General features: G+C 45.2%; 1 protein-coding gene across 1 annotated transcript in view; it reads right to left on the reverse strand.

The window, feature by feature from the left end:
* The window catches only part of FUT8 (fucosyltransferase 8), a 489,197-nt gene extending 469,644 nt beyond the window's left edge, over positions 1 to 19,553 (reverse strand). The window contains exon 1 of the mRNA XM_079912160.1: positions 18,817 to 19,553. The gene's annotated coding sequence lies outside the window, so the exon portion shown is untranslated. The remainder of the gene's footprint in view (positions 1 to 18,816) is intronic.
* Between the last annotated feature and the right edge of the window lie 3,540 nt (positions 19,554 to 23,093).

Here is a 23,093-nt window from a genome sequence, read left to right on the forward strand (position 1 = left end):
CCAGGCAGAAAACACACACACCGCGCTGGTATTTGGTTCTACTCACCCCCCGGTTTCACATGTTTGGTCTATACACCACACTTTCTCTATAATCTCAGTTTCCCCCACCTGGTTTCTTCCCCAAGCAGCTTGTGGAGTTTAAGAAGGAGAAATCAACAGAAGACTCAAAGGGCCCCTCCCCAGCTGTCTCCTGAGCACACGCTTCCCTCAGTCAGTCGCTCTGGGCACCTTTAACAACCACCGTGGGAGACCCCGAGCCATAGACCCTGGGGTGCACCTGTGTGAGGCTGAGGCGCAGCTACTGGGACCCCGAGAGAGCTGCAGCCAGAGCAGAAGCCACAGGAGAGACCACGCACAGAAGCCAGTCTATCATCCACACGCCAATGTCTTTTGTTCTTGTTTTGTTCTTACTCTGTGTCCTGTGCTCCAGATCCCCAACAACACAGCAGCGGGAGGGGAACACGCAGAACACGCAATCCAGGGCCTGGCCCGTGTGGATACGGCAGTGTTGGCAGCCCTGCCCTAACCCTTTTCCTGTTTGCAGGAGCCAGGAGACCAGGTAGAAGAGGAGGAAGAGGCACAGTCGTCTCTGGCACAGAAGGCCTGCAGTGCTTTGCAGCAGGAAGGCGGAGGCCAGCTCCACCCCGCCCCCCCCCCCCCCACTGCCCCTTCCTGGCTCCGGAGGCACGCACATGGCAGCCATAATATGTACCACTCAGCCTTCCTGCTCCAGGGAGCAGGCCTGGCTGGAGGCCCCCGCTGCTGCCCCCCAGGATCCACCCCCAGATCCACATTGAGACCACACTCCCCAGGCCTACTCCCAGCAGATGCTGAGCATGGGGGTGGGGGAGGACTCTCCCCCAGGTCCCCAGGAGTCCTTCAACAGGCAGCTTGGGCTCCAGCGCTCCCCATCCACCTGCCTGAACCTTTCTCAGAGCTGCACTACTGTCTGAGACTCTTCCTACCTGTACAGTGAAGAATCTAACCTTGCCCCCAAAGTGGTCTGGCCTTTGCCCTTGGCTCCCAGGAGATAATCTGTTTGCCTGGGGCCTTGGGCTGGCCAGAGAGTAACCGTAAGTGTGACTTACGGTAGGGACTGGCCAAACCAGAAAGACCAACAGTTTAATTTAGGGTGGGGCTTTGAGTCATGCAGTATCAGTCAACCTGGTGACTGAGATCAACTACATGGGCAATCAATGGATCATGCCTACATGACAGAGCCCCAGTAGAAGCTCTGAATACCAGCACTCAGGTGAGTTTCCCTGGTTTGTAATACTCCATGCATATTGTTACACATCAGTGCCAGGAAAGTAATACATCTTGACTCCACAGGGAGGAGACCAGGGAAGTTCAGAGTCTGGTACTTCCCTGGACTCTATCCTATGTACTTGATCCCTGCTGATTTTAATCTGTATCCTTTCCCTGCAATAAACTGTAACCACAAGTAAAATAGCTTTCAGTGAGTTCCCTGAGTTCTTCTAGCAAATTACTGAAACTTGAGGGTGGTCTTGGGGGCCTCCGAACCTGCAATTGGTGTCTGAAATGAGGGAAGTCTTGTGGCAACTGCTCCCTCTAAATTTTGCAGTTGCCCATGCCTCTCCTTCCCAGTCCCTGCACTGGGGCCCAAGCTCACCCCCTTCCTGGGCTCCCACCCTTTCATCATCCACAGACATTTCCCCACCAAATTTCTTTTGTGTTCAATCCCATCTTGGTGTCTCATTCTCAGTGGACCTGAATGAACATAGGTGGTCTGTGAGCCACCAGCACTGGAAATGCAGATCCTGAGCTCTACCTCAGGCCCGCTGAGCCAGACTCTCAGAGGTGGGGCTGGGGATCCACCCTGCGGATGACCTGCCCACATGATGCAGATGCCACTGGCCTGGAAGACTGACAGTTCCTGAGCAGCTGCTGCAGTGAAGACTCAGAGAAAAGGCTGCCACCTGTGGGAAGTGAGCTTCTGAAGCACCACCGGGCTGCTGCCCTTGGTGTAACGCTAAGTTCTCGGCCGCAGGGTAGGACGAGTGCAATGACTGTAGCAGCTGGTCCCACACATTAGGCCAGGTGCTTCCTGCCCCTGGCACCCCTACTCCTTATCTGAGGCATCAGTCCATTATCCTCACACTCAGCCTGCTCTTTGGGAGCCCATGCTTCAGAACATCTCCCTGCAGCATCTCCGACTATATTCTTTTTCCCACCAGGATACTGGGGCCCCAATTCCTTTCTAGGGCTTCTTGTAGGCCAACGTCACAAAAACTCAATCATTCCAAAGCCTGACAAACACAGGCCACTTCCTCTTTGCATTTCCTCGTACAGATTTCCATTTTTTACAATACTTCCATTTATTCAACAAATATTATAGAATACTTAGTACGTACCAAATACATACTAGAGTAATTGAACCTAACCCCTGAGTGGAATCAGCCCAGACACAAGGGACCAAAGAACTGCAGAGCTTGAGACCACATAGGTATCTGATCTCGTAACAAGAATAATAAGGTGGCCAGATTAGTCACCTAGAGATTGTCCTAGAAATAAACGACCATGAAATCCAACAGGTGAATGCACTGCTGATGTGATTAAGGTGCCTCCAAAACTCCCCTGGGAGCTTGGTTGGTATGAATCAGTGCTCCTGACCTTGATGACCACATCTCTCATCCTCTCCTCCAAGACCTGAACCTAGATGGCTGAGGACAATAACCTAGACAAACAGCTCTTAACACCTTTTGGATTAGGGACCTCTTTGAGAATATGATGAAAGTTATGGACCCCTTTCTCCATAAATAGCATCATACATGAAAAATTGTGTATACATTCCAAAGAGTTCCATCCCCAGCTCACAGATTTAGCTTCAAGGATGTTTATCACAGCATTACTAATATTAGCAATTAAAAGAGAAAACTCTCTCTCTGCTCACACTTCCAACTCCAAATGTTTGTGAAGACCAAATATATATATTTTATTATGTCACAGTAATAAAAACATTATAAATGACCTAAATGTCTAATAATGGAATTAAGTATAGAATGTCCATATAATAATGTATTCAGAAGCCATTAATATATTTTTAAATAGCCTTGCTGACATGGTAAGAGCTAACACATATTGCTTATCCTATGACAGACAAGATTTAAGTTCTTTAATTATATTAACTCATGTGATTCACACCAATACCCTACCAGGTATATTTTAATTTTACCCTTATTTTACAGATAAGGAAGCTGAGGTAGAGAAGTTAAGAAACTTACTCAAGGTTATAGCATTATTAAGTGAATCCATTATTAAGTGGATTCATTATTGAATCCAGGAGATCTGAGTTTATAAACACACAAAGGTAGAATACAAAGCCACATGTATAATAAGATCCCATTTTGGTTAAAAAAACAAAAAACAAAAAACTGACTGGAGATCCCCTGTAGTGTTTTTAATATACATCCACAATTTCTTTGATTCTTTTTGTTTCAAGAGTTGGAAGTTAAATCCTCTCCCTTCGAGTGTGGACCTGACTTAGTGATTTTCTTCTAACAGAGTGTGGCAGAAGGAACAGGGTGTGACTTCCAAGAAGGTCATAAAAGGTATTGCAGCCTCCTCTTTGCTCCTTCTCTTGGATCACTTGGTCTGGCAGAAGCCAGCTGCCATACTGTGAAGACACTCAAGCAATCCTGCAGGAAGTCCACATGGTGGGGAACTAAGGCCTCCAGCCAACAGCCTCGTGAGTAAGTCACCTTGGAATCAGATTCTCCAGCGCCACGCAAACCATTCATATCGTTCCAACCCTATGAGAGATCCTGAGCCAGAACCACCCAACTAAGCTGCTCCCGAATTCCTGACCCATAAAAACTGTAAGATAATAAATGTCTTTTGTTTTGAATGACTAAGTTTTGGGGTAATCTATTATGCAGCAATAGATGAGTAATACATCCCTAAACTGTTAGCCATAGTGAGATTATGGGAATTTTCATTTTTAATTTTGTCTTATCTGTATCTTCAAATTTTTCAATAAACCTATATTATTGTATATCCAAACAAGCACATGTAAAATAATATATTAAAAAGACTAGAAAGAATAAAGAAAAGGACAGCCACCCACCATTCTGGGTTATGGACATCCCATCAATTACAACTACTCTGTGAGACGTTTGACTTGAAACATCTGAATCATCTTTTGCAACATATGTTCTATTAACCTCACTGGGGATGAAGCTGTGAAAGGAGACGTTGTGGCTCTAAAGGCAAAATGGCTGAGCAGAGCAGGTCAACCTGGACTCCTTCCTGATTCCTGATGGAGTAGGGTAGGGTGGAAACAGCCCTGAATCTGTGCCCAAGAGAACTAAGATCTCAACTTGTATGTGGCCTCAGGCAAGTCACAAGGTCAGCAGGTCCATTTTCTCATCTGTCAAATGAGCATTACTTCTGCAGAATTCATTAAATTAGATATTGCCAAATATATACCATCTTAGTCTGTTCGGGTTGCTGTAACAAAATAGCACAGCTTCGGTGGCTTAAACAACAGGAATTTCTTTCTCACTGTTCTGGAAGCTGGAAATCCAAGATCAGGGTGCCAGCACGGTCACATTCTCGTGAGGGCCCACTTCTAGGTTCATAGCTGGTATCTTCTCACTATGTCCTCACACAGTGGGAGGGGCCAAGGATGTCTCTGGAGTCTTTAATAAGGGCACTAATCCCATTCATGAGGGTCCCACCCTCATGGTTAAGCACTTCCCCAAAGCCCCTCCTCCTCATACCATCATTTTGGGGGCTAAGGATTTCAATATATGAATCTTGGGGGGACAAAAACATTCAGATCATAGCATTTATATTTATGATTATATGTAATATAAAATAGAAACATTACTTCCCTGCAAGAATGATTCCTGCAACATATGGTTTTGTGAATGTAATACCATGAGCTAACAACTCTTGTTTTTAAGCTTGCTTAGTTAATGCTGAAGTATTTTAAAATAAATTATAGATATCATGATATTTCACCCCTAAATACCCTCTCTAAAAAGTAAGAACACTTTCCTGCCTAATTGCCTGACATTTTGGCCAATCAAACAGCAAGAAAATTCAGCCAATCAGAATTCAGGAATGACTGCATTACCCTCACAAATACCTTGCTTATAAGCCTAGGTTATCTGGATCCTGTAATTTAATGGCAGTAACAGTTGATTGGTTGGCCCTTTGTAAATGAACTGAAATGGACCAGCTGAAATGGAGAAATATCCATACCTAGAAACTTACAATAGAATAGGTTTTACCCATCTACAATGTGAGGTAGGATGCAGTCTGAAGAGGTTACACAAGAAACAGAAGGGAGCCAGAAAGAGACTTCCAGTCCCTGCCAAGTTGGCAGATCAGGAGGGCTGCTGGCTCCCTTTCCCAAATCCAGGCTAGAGAAACTACAGAGGAAAACAGGGATTCCAGGAATTAACAACAATAGCAACAAGGCGTGAGAAGCCCCTGGAGAGATGGCTCAGAGAAGGGCCTGGCCTTGAGCCATTTCCTGTACACCTCACCAGACAAGCAGCCAGTGCTCCCAGGGAATATGTGCCCCCAAACAGGGCACTGTCACTCCTTCAGAAGAAAAATAGCAAACTACACACGCTGCTATCTGAAGAAGAAGCAGTAGAATATGAACAAACAGAAAAACATCTAAAACAAGACTCAAGTAAAACGAAACAGATAAGACAGAAGTGATATTAAACAAAAAATTTAAAGAACAAGTAGAAATGTTATGTATGAAAACTCTAATACTGAATAGTGGGCATAGGTCCAGGTGGGGTTGAAACAAGACCTAAGGACCAAGCCAAAGAGATTAACAAAGTAGACCTGGACAGGGAGACTACGGAGCTGATTCACCACCTCCCATCCTTCCCCGACCCCAGTCTGGCGTTTGCCTTGAGAGCTTTCTCATTAAAGGGGTTGACAGAGAAGCTGGCATCCCTAATCTCTGGTGCACTTGCTCTGCTATGCTTGCTGTCATTGGACCTGCACCTTGGAGGTCCCTCTCCCTTCCTACCTGGCCTTTTGGCCCAGTGACTCCAGGTGAAATTTCTCCCTTCTGATGCCCAACAGGAGGGACTGGCTACATAATCTGTGGGTCCCGGTGCAAAATAAAAATGCGAGGCCCCTCGTTAAACAAATGATTAAGAATTTCAAGATGGCAACAACAGAGCATTAAACCAATGGTACGGCCCTTCTGAGGGTGGGTCCCTGTGCGACTGCTCAGACTGCAAGTCCACAAAGCCTACTCGGCCCACAAGGTTTGGGGGCTCCAGGGCCTGCCCAGCCCCACCCTTGCAGCTGGGAATGCGTGGATTCCACTTTTGTCAAAATCCACCCCAAGCCATCTCTCCTTGCAGCATTCTGGCTAAATCTTACCAGAAAGTTTTGCCTTTTCTCACCAGAGTCTTCCCATCAGATGAAACCTCAGAGCAGCAGTTTCTTTGGGAACCTCTTGAGGCCCTGAATTGCTCCCAGGCAAGCACTCCCGCCCACTCAACCTCCAGCCTCCAGCTACAGGGGTAGGGGGCTGCCAGCAGCCATTCTGGGGCTGGGGGGAGGGGGTGTCACTACTAAAAAAGAAAAAATTAGGGCTCATCCCTTCCCTAGGGCCATCAGTTCATAAAATTGCATTATCAAAAAAGCCACCAGACTTAGAAAAATTTTGAGTCAGGCTAGGAAATTCTGTTTATCTGCTGACTGAAAAAAGTGGAAGGACAGTGAGGTAGCTCAGAGTCATTAAACCCCATGGTAAAAACCTAAGGGTTCTGGCATTTTTCATCCTTTCAGTGGGTTCTGATTGGGGCAGATGGGAAAGCCTGTGCACTGAGGGGGAAGGGAGGGTAAAACATATATATCATAAAGTCTAACCATTTTAACCATTTTTTAAATGTACATTCACACTTGGTGGTGCAACATCTCCCCTATCCGTTTCCAGAACTTTGTCATCATCCCAAACTGAAATTCTGTACCCGTTAAACAATAATTCCCCATTCCCTCTTCCTCCCAGCCCTTGGGCCTCTCCATTCTACTTACCGTCTCCGTGGATTTGTCTATTCTAGGTATCTCATATAAGTAGAATCATACAATATTTGTCCTTTTGTGTCAGGCTTATTTCATTCAACATAATGTTTTCACTTACTATACACGCTGCAGCATGTGTCAGAATTTCATTCCTCTTTATGAGTGACTCACATTTCATTGTATGTATATATCACACTTTGTTTATTCATTCATCTATTGATGGACACGTAGATTGTTTCTACCTTTTGGCTATTGTGAATAATGCTGACATGAACGTTAGTATACAAGTATATGTTCAAGTCCCGGCTTTCAATTCTTTTGGGTATATACCTAGAAGTGGAATTGCTGGATCATATAGTAATTCTCTGTTTAACTTTTTAAGGAATCACCAAATTATTTTCCACAGCAGCTCCGTAAGTTTTCATTCCCACCAGCACAAAGGCTCCAATTTCTCCACATCCTTACTAACACTTATTACCTTCCAAGTTTTTTGTTTTGTTTTTTGTTCACTTTTATAACAGACGTCCTAATGAGTGTGAAGTAGTATCACATTGTGGTTTTGATTTGCAATTCTCTACTGACATTAAGCATCTTTTCACGTGCTTATTGGCCATTTGTGTATCTCCTCTGGAGAAATAGCCAAGTCCTTTGCCTTTTTTTTTTTTTTTTTTTTTGCGGTACGCGGGCCTTTCAGCGTTGTGGCCTCTCCCGTTGCGGAGCACAGGCTCCGGACGCGCAGGCTCAGCGGCCATGGCTCATGGGCCCAGCCGCTCTGCGACATGTGGGATCCTCCCGGACTGGGGCGCGAACCCTCATCCCCCGCATCGGCAGGCGGACTCTCAACCACTGCGCTACCAGGCAAGCCCCCTTTGCCCATTTTTGAGTTGCATTTTTGTTGTTGTTGCATTTCGGAGTTCTTTATATATTCTGGATATTAATCCCTTATCAAATACATGATTTGAAGATATCTTCTTCCATTTTGTGGGCTTGCTTTTCACTCTCTTGATAGTGTCCTTGATGTACATAGTGGGGAGGTTTTTGAAGAAATAATATTAACATGGCAGACTACTGATGCCTAAAAAGGGTGCAAGATATTTTTCATTGGTTCCCCCATCCCAGATCCACTCTCCAACCTTTCCCACCCGGCTTCCATCACTAGGTGGCTGGCTTCTAGGTACAGCAATGCAGGGGTCCCTTGCCCTCTGCTTCCCAACTGGGTTAAGTCAAGAAGAGACATCATCAGGAGACCTGCAGGGCCACAGGTTGCCTGTACCTCTACCAAAGATGACAGTTCCTGTCAGGTGGCTCTATGATTTCCACGTCTGGTAACTGGCTCACCCTCGTGCACCTTAAGGCCTTTCACATTTAGGTGCAATAATGGCTCCCTGCTAACCCTAGCCTACAGATACTGCACCATGCATGTCTGTTTCCCTTAACCCTGAGTAGGGGAAGGAAACCTCACCTAGGACCCTCTTAGGGTCCCTGGTTGGGTCTGAAAATTAAATGGACAAAGATTAACAGGAAAAAGTATACAAATTTCATTAAAATTTTACATGTACATGCGAGCCTTCACAAGAGAATGAAGATATGAAGAAGTGGATAGATCAGGAAGCTTTTATACCTTTTAGACAAAGAAACAGTAAATTTGTCAAGATTTGAGAAAACAGTGGGGTTTGGGCTTGGGGTAGTCCATAGTGAAGAAGTATCTAGGAAGATAAGGCCTAGATTAACAATATTTGTTTGTACAGATTTCTCTGCCCCAAATTCCCATCTCTAGTGATAAGAATGTTCCTCCTGGTACAGGGAGGGTACCTTTCACGTGGGAGTTCAAAATGCCAAGGTGTCACGTTTTAGGGTAGCTTGTCCTGAACCCCATCCCTGCCTACACCTTTGTAAGCATCTCCTTTCTTAAACTCTCCTCAATTACTCCACTTGAGCATTTCCTGCTGGAACACTGACTGATACAAATGGAAACACTTTAGAGGCACTTTAGAGGCAGGAAGACCACAGTTCAAGTCTTGGCTTTACCACTCAATAACCACTCAACCACTTAACCACTCAACCTCCGACAAGTTCATCTCTCTGAGCCTCCTCGTCTAGCAGGTGGAGAAAATGACCCTTACCAAATAGGGTTGTTGGGAGGATGGAAAGAAAGAGCAAACGTGAATACCCAGCATGCAGTATATGCTCAGTAAGTGCTAATTCCCTTTCCTTTGCTGGACAAAGCTGGTCTTTGGCCCCTCTCCCAGCCTCCTTTTCCTTCCCTGTTCTGCTGTTCTTATGTAGAGCTCCCTATCTTGGTGCTTCACCACTGGTCTGGTCAAGTCCTCACAATCTAGATCTCTTCCTTGCCACCTAAGTAGCCCCCTAAACAACCTCACAGACCCTCGTCTAAACCAGCACACTCAACTGTCCCATTCCTTTAGAAGTCTTCCTGCCTAATGGAGTGGGTGAAAACATGTTTTCCCAACAAGCTCATCCCACCCCTTTACTCATGCAAACATGATAGTCCCAGGTAAGAAACATGCATAACTCAATTAAAATTCCAAACTCCTTGAAGTATATGTAAAGCTGAGAAGAAATGCTCAGGACACTTGGCTAGAAAGTCTCCCACAGTCTGGCCCATTACAACTTCTGAAATCCTGCCAGACGTGTACTGGGATGGTGGGAGGCAGCACAGCAAAAAGCCGAGACTGAGAATGTGGCCTCTGGAGTTGGTCGTCCTGGGCTTAGATGCCGGCACCCCCACTCACTAGCTGTGTGACTTAGGCAAAGACCCAAACCACTCTGATCCTTAGTTTCCTCACCTATGAAATCAGGGTATTCATGGCAACTTCATAGGACGAGGGTGCTGATTACATAAAACAATCAACTGTAATAACAAAGTGCTGAGCATGGTTCTGGGTACATGATTCCCACTCAATCAAATTTAGTTATTTCAATTCTACTCCACACTAATGTACTTAGAAGGATCCACAGGGCACAGTGGAGGCAGGCACTACAGGCAAATGTTTTATCATATTGTTTTTAAAATGTTTCTTTTTTGTTGTAAAGGTAATGACTATTCATTGTGTAAAGTTTGGAAACTATGAAAACATATAAAGAAAAAAATAAAAGTCACCTGTAATCTTACATACAAATACAACCACTTTTCAGTGACTTTCCTTCAGGATCAACATACATTTATTTTCTTTCATGTGTATTTGTATTCACAGGTGGGTAGTTTTTATAAACCAAGAATTTTTATACTGATTTATCACTGCCACGACCTTTCCCCCGTGTCGCTGGTCTTCTAAAACATGATTTTTAACTTAAGCCATATATTGGTTTAGTTGCACATACATCTTTAAAATCACGTACTGTATGAAATAACACACTAAAGTAGAAATACGACTTTCTTCCACTCTCACATTTCATGACATAATGTATTCAAAGTTTTCCCATGTCTCTTTCACATTTAGTGTCTCTGTCATCCCCTGAGCCACTTTTTGAGTCATCTCACAGTTTTCTATAGTACATTACCTTCTCTTCCATCTCAATTGTTTCGAGTTATAGCACTTTTTGAATCTACTTGCTGTTACTGGAAATTTTATCCTAAAACACAAGTAGAACAGTTAATTCTACCTAAAACAGTTCTGTTTTTCTTTTTAAATACAATGTTAAATAATAGAAGGTAGATTTTTCATGTGCCATGTGATCTCTACAACGTAATTATTTATAGTTTATTTTTCAAATGTTACCTTTCTAACATTTGAAAAAAAAACTATTTGTATTATAAATACAAATCAGTATTATATGGACATGATACAATAGCAAAAGAAAAGGTGATTTTTCACTGATTCAAAATTTTCCTTCTTAAGATAGAATGTACTTAATCTGTCCCCTATTAATGGATATTTAGATTCTTTTCCATCTTTCATGGAGTTTATATTTGAAATGGCTTGGAGAAGAGCTGGGAGAGAAAAAAAAAATCAAGATCCACTTCAAGCGATAACCTCTATTTTTGACTGTTCTTAGCAGCATCCTGCTGACCTCCTCCTACCATCTTCAGAACTGATGTTCGTTGACTGTCACTAGTACTCAGGCGGCTGAAGCCCCAGGCTCAGAGATAGTTCAAGGTCAGAAAAGGAGCGGGTCGGGGGCAGGGCAATAATTTGTCAACCAGCTCCGCTTGCCCCCTGCTAAACTCCAGATGCCCCGGGAGCTGCCAGCCGCAGGGATACAGCCCAGCAGGGGATCTGGTCATCAGGCAGATGCCCAAGCCTACACATCCCCGAGTTCCTGCAGGCCAGTGTCCCACGCCTTTGCCAGTTCCTCATTTTATATAAATCAAGGTCTCAGGCCTCCAGGGAGTCACCAACTGAAGACAAGTCAGGACTGAAAAAGGAAAGAGAATTAGAACAGGGATAGTCAAGCAGAGGCCTCTGGCCCAACAATGTGACATCTAGGATTGGAATACCCCAACAGACAAATACACCATTGACAGGGGACTATCAGGGACACTGACAGTTGATACTCTGGAGTCTGTCTAGTGGAGTATAGAAGGAAACAGAGCATTTCTCTCCTGAAAATTCCCCCCAGTTGCCTAATACCTCCAGAATCTACGCAGTTCACTTTGCCAAAGTCATCCAAACTGAGTGGCAGGATGAGTTTTTCGTGGCGATTAAGCATTTAGAATGTTCAGAACCAAGTGAGAGTCCAGAAGCACCTGAGGAAGTTGGGTTCTGCCCAAAGGTGTGCTGGTAAAGGTTTAACAACAGGTTCTCATATGTGTGGGGTTGGGGGAGCCGGAGCCCCAGCAGTAGCACTTGCCAATTTCTATGGTGTGAATACTCCCATCATGGCCAATTTCCAGCTATGAACATGATGTCATTGAATGCAGAGTTGTAAAGAGATGTGCATTATATAATATTTCCACCATACAGATACAATAGGCAGAAATAACCTCAAGAGCATGGATAATAGCATAACAGAGTAAAATAGTTATGATGTGATAAGTTTTATGCATTTATTACCTTTCCTTTTAATATAATTTATTTAATTATAAGCTTACATAATTTAATTTTTAATAACACGTGTTTGACGGCTTGCAAAACTTCTGAAAATCAATCAGCTTTCATGAGCTGGTACAAGACAGCACACCATTTTGCCTTTCACCCTCCCCTATCACTGGCATATCTTTAATCCCCACTTCACTGTAGAGTCAGGACAGCAACCCTGGGCACAGTGAAAATGCCATGTTGAATCTGAATGGCATTTGGACTGTTTCCTCATTTCCCTACTTCTCTGATGACACAACCTGTATTAGTCAGGATTCTCCATAGAAACAGAAACAATGGGATATAGATAGATGGCAGACAGACAGATACATAGAAAGATGAGACAGAGAGAGAGAAGAGGAGATTTATTACAAGAATTGGCTCACATGGTTATGGAGGCTAAGAAATCCCACAACCTACTGTCTGCAAGCAGGAGAACCAGGAAAGCCAGGGTGTAAGGCAGTCTAAGGCAGTCTGAGTCCAAAGGCTTGAGAACCAGGGCAGCCAATGGTATAATTCCCAGTCCCAGGATGAAGGTTTGAGAACCAGAGGGACACTGTTGAAAGTTCCAGAGTACAAAGACCCAAGAACCTGGAGCTTCAATGTCAGTGGCAGGAGAAGATGGACATCCCAAGTCAAGAAGACAGAGATAGAATTTGCCCTTCCTTGGCCTTCTTATTCCATTTGGTTCCTCAACAGATTGGATGATGCCTGCCTACATAGGTGCAGGCAGATCCTCTTCACTCAGTCTACTCAATCAAATGCTAATCTCTCCAAGAAACACCCTCACAGACACACAGAAATAATGTTTTACCAGCTATCTGGGCATCCCTTCACCCAGTCAAACTGACACATAAAATTGACTGTCATACAACCCAAAACTCCTCTTTAAAATTTGTTTCAGGGCTTCCCTGGTGGCATAGTGGTTAAGAATCCGCCTGCCAATGCAGGGGACACAGGTTCGAGCCCTGGTCCGGGAAAATCCCACATGCCGCGGAGCAACTAAGGCCATGTGCCACAACTACCGAGCCTCTGCTCTAGAGCCCACGAGCCACAACTACTGAGCCTGCAAGCCACAACTACTGAAGCCCGCGTGCCTAGATCCTGTGCTCCACAACAAGAGAAGCCACCGCAATGAGAAGCCTGCACATGGCAACGAAGAGCAGCCCCTGTTCACCACAACTAGAAGGAAGCCCACACATAGCAGTGAAGACCCAACGCAGCCAAAAATAAATAAGTTAAATAAATAAAAGATTTTTTTAATTTAAGTATAAAACTTGGCAGATGTGCAAATAAAAAATGCACAGACAATAATATAATGAGAATTTGTGATTTACCCAGTTTAGAAAAATAAAATATGTCAAACTCACCTGAAGTTTTCTGTGTATCCTCCTCGTCACATCCCCTTCCCTCCTCCTCAGAGGGGACTACTGGCCTGAATTTGATGATTACCATTCCCACATTTATCTTCATAATTTTAGTACATGGTACATATATTACATAGTATATATGTATGTATGTATATACATGTATGTGTACATATGTTTCTAGTCTCTTTTTACAGATAGGAAAACACAGAACTCAGAGTCAACCTTGCTTGAATAAAAACATCTCTTTTATTAACTTTTTCCTTAAGTGTCTGAAGAAAAGAGCTCACCCAAAACAGCCTTGGTAGTGAAACTGGCCCCTTTATTTCTAGCCTAAGGACAATTTAGAAGGGTGGGTGCACAACCGCCCATTTCAGGACTGGAATAAATGCTAACGAGCAAAGGGGAGTCTTTTCTAAGACTTCCAGATGATGGCCTGTCTTCTGTTTCCCTGTGAAAGCCAGCAGCAGCAGACCATGGTTGTCACTAAAGATACCATCTTCTGGCTTTTCACAGTCTTTCTTTATAAATGCCACTATGAAGACATCTTATTCCATCATATTATTATGGAATCCTTTACTAACAGTAATTTCCGTCTAAGAGGTAAGAGTTTACGTAGTATTTCTATCTTATCCCTTTTTAAAATGACAAATATTGACAAACATCAAGCAGGAAGATGTTATTAACGAAGATTGTCGTAAGCTAAAAATTACAAGAGGAAGATTTGTGATTCTTTATCGAACTTGATTATAAAAGTTTTTATCAAACGCTGTCAGATTCGTAAGCTGGGGAGAGACTGCAGCTTTATAACTTGGACCTAAATGTGCAAGAGCAGGTGTAAAATCTTAGAATTTAACATCAGCTTTGAAAATGTTAAATTGAGAGTTTGAGCCTTTTTCACTTTATGAACTGGCACACTGTAGAAAGCAAGGGCTGTATTGATTTCTGACAGAAGAGGCCATCTCTCAAATGGATTTGAGCCTTTTCATATTCCATTTCACTCTAAAGACACACTTTAACTGATGTCCTCTTCATTTCCATTTAATGTGTGTGACTTAATTGAAGAAGAAAGAAAACAGCTTTACAGAGAAGGAACTCTTCCTGAGAGCCTGTTGGGGTCACTGCGGGGGTGGAGAATATAACCAAGAAAATCTGCTCACTGACATGAAGTTCATGTTGCGGATTTTTTCCCCCAAGTGTTCTAGTTCAAAGCAGATTCAAAGCCCTTTCCTTGGGCTATTTTTGCAAAAGCCCAAGAAGAAAGTTGCCCTTTGTGTCACTCTTTAATTTTTTCACCAACCATCCCTCCCTGGAGAGGCCTCCTCGCCACCTCTGTCTGCCCACTTACTTGCCTTTCTGGGAATGCAGTGCTCTCACCTCAAGGTTTTGGGGATGGGAGGAGGGCCTGGTGAGCAGTGAAGGACAACTTCTGGGAACCTGCTTATCTGGGCAGAAACTCACTTTAGAATCAGTTGTGCATGTTATGAGACATAACCAGGGTGGCTTTTATGCTCAGGATTCCAGTCCATTGGTGTCTGTGCAGAGACCCAACATTGGCTGGCAAAAAGGCTAAGCAGGTCTTAGTGTAGCCTGTGATCAAAGGATGTTGGAAAGGAGCCTCTACCCCAAAGATATCCTCTGTGTTAGTTTTCTACGTGTAATTCTGTTACAAATTATACAAATTTAGTGACTCAAAACAGCACAAATTTATTATCTTACGGTTCTGGAGGTCAGAAGTCCGAAATGGGTGTTATGGGGCTAAAAGCAAAGGTAGTGTTCCTTCTGGAAGCTGTAGGCAAGAATCCTTGCCTTTTCTAGGTTCTAGAGGCCTCCTGAATTTCTTGGCTTGTGGACCCCTCACTTCCATCTTCAAAGTTCATCAATACAACCTCTGCTTCTGGCATCACATCTCCCCTCTCAGCTTCTGACCCTCCTGCCTCCTTTATATAAGGACCCTTGTGATTCCATTGACGCTATAATCCAGAATAATCCCCATAGCTCATGAGCCTTAATTTAATCAATCTGCAAAGTCCCCTTTCCCACATAAGGCAACATATTCTGGGGACTGGGATGTGCACATCTTTAGGAGGCCATTTTCAGCCCACCACACCTCCCTACTACTAACCTGAAATTATGCCATTTGAGAGACATTCCTTTGGGTCTTAAATTTCATTTGTTTAAGAATCCCTTTTAAAATGCAAACACTCCGCTAACTTCCCTGGTGGTGCAGTGGTTAAGAATCTGCCTGCCAATGCAGGGGACACGGGTTTGAACCCTGATCCAGGAAGATCCCACATGCTGCGGAGCAACTAAGCCCATGCGCCACAACTACTGAGCCCGTGTGCCACAACTACTGAAGCCTGTGCGCCTAGAGCCCATGCTCCGCAACATGAGAAGCCACCGCAATGAGAAGCCCGCGTACCTCAACGAAGAGTAGCCCCTGCTCGCCACAACTAGAGAAAGCCCACATGCAGCAACAAAGACCCAACACAGCCAAAAATAAATAAATAAATGTATAAAAAAATAAAAAATAAAATGCAAACATTCCTGGTAAAGGTGATGCCAAGTGTATCTGAGAAAGACCTGGCCTGCTCTTGAGTTCCCTCTGCCCTTAATTCTGCTACCCAATAAGGCTGAATTATGTTGGTTTATGGAAGCCACCACCCTGGCCCTAAAAACCATGACAGACAATGAGGAAAATAAGATGATAAGATTATATAGGTGAATTCATCCCTTAACTGATCAGACAGAGATGGCCAGAGTCACCGTAAAGAAAGAAAACGAGCAGGAAGATCCCTGTGTAACCAGATCAAAGGAATTATTCTGGAATGTCTCAAGCAGAAGCAAGGTGATCCGATAAGGAAGCATGGGAAAGAAGAGGCACAATGCTCACAGGCCCACACGCCCAGGCTCTCTGTCTACCTGTCCAGATCCACTCTCTTCCTTCTCTACCTCACTCTGTGATCTGAGAGGCTGGCCTCTCTCAAGCTTTTCATCTTCCAGCTGTGTTCAGATTGTGGAGGCCACAAGCAGGATCAGGGGACAGTAGGAGAGACAGGCCAGAGTATTTCCTCCCCCCATTCCCTCCCTGCTAGACTGTTTTGGCAATGGCCGTATTCCTCCACCAAAGGCCATGGATCCTGTGGAAATGCTCTCCCTTACAGCTGCAGTTACAGCTCTCTCCAGGTTCTGGTACTGCTTCTTTTTTCACCCTGGAGGTGGTAATTACTCCCAGAGTTGCCAGATTGGAGATAGACTGGGGGTGATTCAACATCCCCTGTTGGTTTTGAGATATGTTTGAAAAGAATCCCTTCTTTAAACTCTCTGCAATTACTGTTCCCTTTTGAGTGTGCAGTTTTTTTTTCTTCCTGGGCCTAGTCTGATACCTGCCGTGTCCTAGCACTGCCCCGTTTGACGGGAGCATGCGCCTAGCCATTGTGGCCCCAGACTTTCATGCTCAATGCCATTAAACTCTGGTCTTTACCTAACTCCCCCTGTGCCAATTCCGGAAGCCCTGAACAACCAGCTGATACCTTAATTCTTCACGTAGCTTCTCACCCCACGAGACAGAAGGCACCCATTGGGCTAAAGTCAGCTTAGCAGGTTTGTGTCTTATTATACATTAATAAATCAGCTATTTTTGGTTTATATTTCTCTTTGAGCCATGTTACTGTAGGTCATCATTGTTGCATCCAATCAAACTTGGGGCATGAGAAGACAGTGTCTGGACTGGCAAGGCTGGAAACACACCAGACGCTGGACCACAGGAAATGCCTGAAGGTCAATGCCACCTTGCAAGGTTTCCTGGTAGCCAGGCCTTTTGGTGCCTCCTGTGATGTCTGTCTCGGCACACACTTGCTTTTAGACTTCCACAGCCTTTAATATCCTTCACTGGGCTAACACTGTATGATCCTCCCACAGACTGTTATCAGCTAACACCTTGCAGGGATTATGACAGCTGGCTCAGAGCAAGAACATGTAGAAATGGGACATGGCTCAATGCCCAGAGGAGGGAAGGAGGTAGGAGGGGGAGAGGTGGGGTGAATCTGAAGCAGGACGAGGCTGACAATAAAGGGGCGGTCAACTCGATTTGTGTTACTTTTTTGCAGCTGTTCCCTGGAGCTCTCAATCCCTGTCCCCTCTGTGGGTCCAACTGCTAATGTTGGCTCTGCCACTAACCACCTGTGCAAACCTTATCTTCTTCAGATAATGATTTCTTCAACTGAAAAAGGAATGCTAAAGATCCATGAGTCTATTCTACATGCATTTAGAATGTTACATTCAAGTATTTTTTTTTAAGTATATCAGAGCAGCATCTAGTTGGGAAGGAGAGATTGAGTTTAACATGGGTTATTTAGACTTCAGGTTTAGAGCACAGGAGACTGAATGAATTAAGGCTTGGAACCCAGCTCCACTACTTAATGGTGACCCTGAGCAAGTCATTTAACCTCTCTGAGCCTAAGTTCCTCATCTATAAAGCAAGAAAATGCTTCCCAGCTTGCTCAATTGTAAGGATGATATGAGATAATGTCTACATACCCCGGACATAAGCCAGGATCTCATATCCCCCAGGCTCTGCACAGAGTTACAGTTGAAGAAGACAATTCTAAAACCAAATGGAATTCATAAAGTTTTCTAATCATACCAGCAGCACTCAAAGAACATAAAAGGGGATCCAATTCACTTGAGGAACATAAAAGGGGATCCAATTTATAAACCACAGCATAAAAATAATCTTTTCCTCTTCTGCCCAATTCCCCTACCTCTCACCCACCTACTACGTCAGAATCTCAACTCTAGAAATCTCACAAAACTCTCCCAACACTAGACTTGTCAGATTTAGCAAAACAAAACAAACAAGAGAAAGGATGCCCAGTTAAATGTGAATTTCAGATACACAACAAATCCCTTTTTTTTTTTTTTTTTTTTTTGCGGTACGCGGGCCTCTCACCGCTGCGGCCTCTCCCGCTGCGGAGCACAAGCTCCGGACGCGCAGGCTCAGCGGCCATGGCTCACGGGCCCAGCCGCTCCGCGACATGTGGGATCTTCCCGGACCGGGGCACAAACCCGCGTCCCCTGCATCGGCAGGCGGACTCCCAACCACTGCGCCACCAGGGAAGCCCCAAATCCTTTTAGTATAAAAATTTCCCAAGCAATATATGGGAGCGTACTTATACTCAGAGATTATTTGTTATTTATCTGAAATTCAAATGTAACTGGTGTCCTGTATTTTATCTGGCAATCCCAACTAACACCCAACCCACAAAGGTTTTTTTCTGCTTTTCATTCTTCCCCATCCCATGTTTGTTATGTAGGTTTGTCACAGCAAAGCCCATTAACAATTCCTGGGAAATAAAAATAGAAACTGGGTAATAAAGGCTAACCTTTCTTTTTTTTCTTTTCCTTGGTGCTTCGTCTAGCTTCCCTTGCTCACGGGGTGCCATATGAAGAGGTCTCGCGCGCGGCACTTCACACCACAGCTCCCAGTGCGACACGCCTGCACCACCACCTCAGCTGGGCGGGGCTGGGCGCAGAAGCGCTGAGCACGACGTTCAATTCAAGATGGCGGCAGCGGGCCGAGCGCAGAGATGCTGCACCCGGCACCGCGAGCTGTAGCCTGAGCAGCCCAGCTGTAACAGATCCCGCGAGAACTCGCTTCCCTCCCTGCTGATGAGATCCCTATAAAGCAGCCCCACCGGGGCTTTTGGGGAGAGACTGTGTTATAGAGCAGCGGTCGCCACCTTTTTTGGCATCAGGGACGGGTTTCATGGTAGACAGTTTTTCCACGGACGGAGGTGGGGGGATGGTTCAGGCAGTAGTGCGAGCGACGGGGAGCGGCAGAAGAAGCTTCGCCCGCTCACCTCCTGCTAGGTGGCCCGGTTCCTAACAGGCCATGGACCTGTACGGGTCCGCGGCCCGAGGGTTGGGGACCCCTGGTCTAGAGCACAAGCTTGTGCTTCTCCATTCTTGGATCCAAGAATAAGGCTTTCCTTTGCTTCTGAACCAAACTCAGCCTATTCTATTGGCTCCAGTGATAATGGGCAGGGGGGATCCTTATTGGGTCCCAATTTGAAAAGGTCAGTAACAGGTTAACTCACTAAGTTTCTCTCCCTTCATTTTTTTTTTTTTTCCTTCTACACTTTCCCCAGTACCAGCCTTGTCCACAGCAAAGGAAAGCTTTGGAGCTGTCCCAGCAAGAAGAGTCCTTTCCCTTCCCTCCTGCCTCTCCAGTCCTGCCTCTCCGTACCCTGATTCTATATCTTCCAAAGTTCAGTAGCCAGGAAAACTCTGAGAAGGCAGGAGAGAGGAAGAAGCTAACTGTCAAAGAGTAAATTTTTGTCGGGGTTAGGGAGTGAAGGCAGCACTCTCACACATTCATAAAGAAGGTACTTAGCCCAGGGTCTGGAATATAGTAAACACAGAAGGCACACCTGCTCTTACCCCAGCTCCTCCCCATGACTGCTACTAGGGAGACATCCTTTCCCACCCACCCAGCCCAAATCTGCAGCCTCGTTCTTTATAGAACACTCTAGGAAGCTTAAAAGCCTAAAAGAGGCCTGCCCATCCCACTGCTCCCACACAGATACTGTGGTGGTCCTAAGTCCCCTGGGGCTGGATCCACGGCAACTCACAGTCTCCCCATTCCAGGAACAGTCTCTGCTCTGCTGCTTAGAAGCCCCAGGTAATCAGAGGATCCCTCTGTTTGCAGGGTCACGTGACCCACTCTGCTGGCCACCCAGGAAGTTCAACATTTCCAAAGCACCCAATGAGCCAGGGGCGCCTTCCAGGACAGTGGCCTTGGTTCTTGTTCCAGATGCTGCAGCCCCACTGCTGCTGAAGACAGTAATGCTCCTCCATTCGGGGCCACCTGAGGGAGTTAAATTCCCGTTACAAAGACAAAGCCCACTGAGCTGGAAGAGAGTGGTCCTGAGTGCCAGCAAGAGCCTTGCCTCAGTCCCAAAGGGGTGCCGGGTCCATTAAAGCTTTGCACGGCTGATGGCTCACCTGTTCTTTATTTTCCACTTCACTCAGTGCACTAAACAGTGTCCTGGAGAGAAGGACCCAGCAGAACAAACCAATAAAATTGAACATTTCCCCCTCAATGCTCTTTGAGGCAGACCCTCCAGGCTGACTTCCCTTTTTTCCTTCTAAGAATGGGAATCCAATCTGAGACAGGTCAGAGCCAGGGCTTTAAAAAAAAAAAAAATTGCCACCACATTCATTTCCCCTTATAACTACCAGGGGGTTTCTCTACTGTTCTTTCTTCTTTCTATATCATTGCTACTTCCCAAAAAGCATCACATAAAAAACAAAAAACAAGCTGAGCTGCACGGGACACTTTCTAATTTCAATTCATTTCAACAAACATAGGCTCTGAGGAATCAACCCAACTTGGAGGATACAAACTAGGATAAAGCCAGCACCCATCCTCCTGATGCCCACAGTTTTGTGAGAGACTCAGATGTAAGCAGCACAAAGCAGGCGTGCCCTCACAGAGAGGAGCTGTGTGCACGGGGAAGGGGGTGGGGACAGGGCAGGGATGAGAGCTGGATTTAAAAAGAGGAGCAGTGTTATTGTGTGTCTGCTTTGTTATTGTGTTGTTTTGTTCTGTTGTTTTGGTTTTTTTACTTTCTTTCATTTTCTATTCCCCTACTCTTTTTGTCATCAAGCCCATCCCCCAGGAAACGGGATGGCCGAGCTTGAACTTCATAATCCTCCAAACCCCTCAACATTTCCCCCACCTCTGACTCCAGAAAACAGACCATTTCATCTAGCTGTTCCTATAGGTCGTTCTGTCCATAAGAGGTGCAGTATGCAATATATATTTTTTTAATTGAGCATTTACTATGGAAAGCACTGAGAAAATGGCTCTGGAAAACAGCCATGAGCAAAACACATAGACCCCACCTTCATGGAGCTTACAGAGCAGCGTTGAGCATAAAGTTAAGGTTTTAAATGCACACACTTTGGAGTTGAAAAGAGCTGAGTTGTCTTACCATGCATGAGACTGTAGGCCAATTAAATTCTCTGTGACTCATTTTGCTGATATGTAAAATGGGGACAGTAATACGCAACTCAATGGTTTGTTATGAGGTTTAAATGAGATGTGCGTAAGTGCTGGGTGTGTGTCAGCATCTATTATTAGTGTTTGTGGTGGTATTATTGTAACACATATTTCGGCACCAAAAACGATAATGCTGACATTACTGTGCTTTGCTGTTTTCAAGTTGTTTCACATGTGTCTGTTTCATTTCATCAACAATATCATAAGCTTCTTGAGGGCATGACAGCACATGGTAAGTATTCAACAAATAGCTGTTGATTTTAGGTTGCAGGAGAATGTGTAATTTTTCTGTAAAACCACTGAGGTTTCCACTTTAGGCAAGAGCAAAGGGGTGTCAGAGAATCTCCATGACTGAAATGCCAAATGCACCCGTTTGCTCAGCGAATAAAGCAGAGGGAAGGATCAAGTGAATTCCAAGTGGGCTGTGACAGCCTCCTGTGACAGATAGCCTGCGGAGCAGAGGAGAACACAGCTGAATAAACCCAGGCATAGAGAGAAATGAGTGCAGCCATGGGGACGCCCGGTGGCATGAAAGATAGTGGGCCAGTGTGAGACTGGAGAGGAAACCTCATTACTTCCCAGAGAGAAGCAGGGGCTGCTCTTCAGGTGGAGTGGTGCTCAGGAAATTCCAGAACATGGTTGCATGAGAATCCAATGGAACAGCTACTGAGTGGCAACGACCAACTCAGAGGGTGGGGAGGTAAGTGATCAACAGATGCATAATTGAGTGGAAGGATGCTTCTTTTCAACACCCACCCTCACCCCCTGCCATCCTCCACCTTAGAGAGCCAGGTTCCACTGGAGAGAAGCCTGTGTGATACGGAGAGATTGGGAAATGTTTGTTTTCCTGGGAGATCCCACAGATGACTGGAGGATAGAAGGTGGCCAATAGATATTTACGCATGATTATTTGAATTCTAAGAATCAGAAATCTATAATGCAGTGCTATAAGGGGATTATCTAGGCCTGTCTCTTTGTTTATTGGGTGGAAAACTGGTCCAGAGAAGTCAAGTGACCTGCCCAAGGCCCCGCAGGTCCTGAAGTAGCTGGGAATCATAGATCAGATTGCCCACGTCTGGGCTCATTGCTTGTTCTTTAGGCAAACCTGTCCGCAGTTAGCAGCGTCTCTGTCTCTCGTGGCTGGAGCCTCAGCAGCACCTCGACCTTCATTCAAGCTAAGGTGGCTTCACCATGGTGCTTTCCTTTTCCCAAATTCTCCTCCAACCTGGATTACATAGCTGCTGTGCCTTGTTTCCTCCCCCCTCTGGTTCTAACCACACCTCTTTCAAAGTGTGAGAAACCTTAGTGATGAGCCAACATTCCTTCCTTCACCGAGCAGAAGCCTCGGTCCAGCTTAGCTCTTGTTATTAACACTGTCATTATCATTATTATCATTTGGGCACCAACTACTAGCTAGGCCCAGGCAGTGACAGGCCAACGACTGAGCTGGTCCCCCCCTGCCCGGCACTTAGAGCCCCTCTGTCCCCTGGCGGACACTGCAGGCCTCCTGCAAGCCTCCCACAGCCAGGAACAGGAAGAAAAAAAACGAGTTGATGCTGGCTTGAGCTGAGTCATAAAGACTCAGACCGCAGAGTC

Source organism: Stenella coeruleoalba (assembly GCF_951394435.1).
Source record: "Stenella coeruleoalba genome assembly, chromosome: 2".
NCBI classification, from domain to species: Eukaryota; Metazoa; Chordata; class Mammalia; order Artiodactyla; family Delphinidae; genus Stenella; species Stenella coeruleoalba.